This window comes from Limulus polyphemus, unplaced genomic scaffold, assembly GCF_000517525.1.
Source record: "Limulus polyphemus unplaced genomic scaffold, Limulus_polyphemus-2.1.2 Scaffold4894, whole genome shotgun sequence".
Classification (NCBI taxonomy): domain Eukaryota; kingdom Metazoa; phylum Arthropoda; class Merostomata; order Xiphosura; family Limulidae; genus Limulus; species Limulus polyphemus.
Genome location: NW_013670504.1, coordinates 1 through 913, shown reverse-complemented (window position 1 = coordinate 913; position 913 = coordinate 1).

Genomic DNA, 913 nt, shown 5'->3' with positions numbered 1-913 from the left:
ATACACATAAACACACACACACAAGTTGCAGGAAAAAAATATTAATTTTAAATGAAGGATAATTAAGCAGGTGCGTAACAATTATCAACTACCTTTCGACATAAATTAATATTATAAAACAATAAGTAGATACTGAAATTTATTACATGCGCTTATAATCTTAAGCTAATGAGATGTAATTTATAATGTTGTATATGTTTGAACATCAAACAATAGTCTACATGATTTTCTTCTTGCTTTTTGTTTAAATTCCTCTTGTACAAAGTTTATCTTTGAATAAATATTTGAGGAGCTTTGTCAATCATCTCTAAAAGTTCACCTTAAGGTACTGTGCCCTCCGGTGGCTCAGCAGTAATCTTGAACGCTTGTAATGCTAAAAATAGTAGCCCATTGTGTAGCTTTTAATTTAAAAGCAAATAAAACTAAAGTATTGAAGAAGAAATAAACCTAGCATTCTTAGGTTTGATTCTTCTTCAATACCTTATGTTAGTAACATACAAACAAGGGTGTGTAATACAATCTACATAATTCAAATATAGTAATTAAACACTTGAACCTTCATACTTAAAGTACTAATTTTTTTTAATTTCTTTTGGTTCTTGAAATACAAAACGTTTAAAGGTAAATGTTTCAATAAACTGCTGTGCTCGAAAATCTGCTGAATTAGTCATGTAGCACTTCCTTAGAGCAGTGGTTCTCAAACATTTTCGTCTGCGGACCATCTCCCGGTCCTACTTCGCACACTTTCACTTACCACAACATAAAAAATAAATAAAACTCATCAGATTTAATGGAAAAAGAGGTCTTGGTTGTGCGTCAGTGACTTACATTTTCGACCAGCCCACAGAACCACTGCCCTAGAGCACATTTTAATCATAATAAAATTCATGTGAAAATTTGATTAACTAATAAC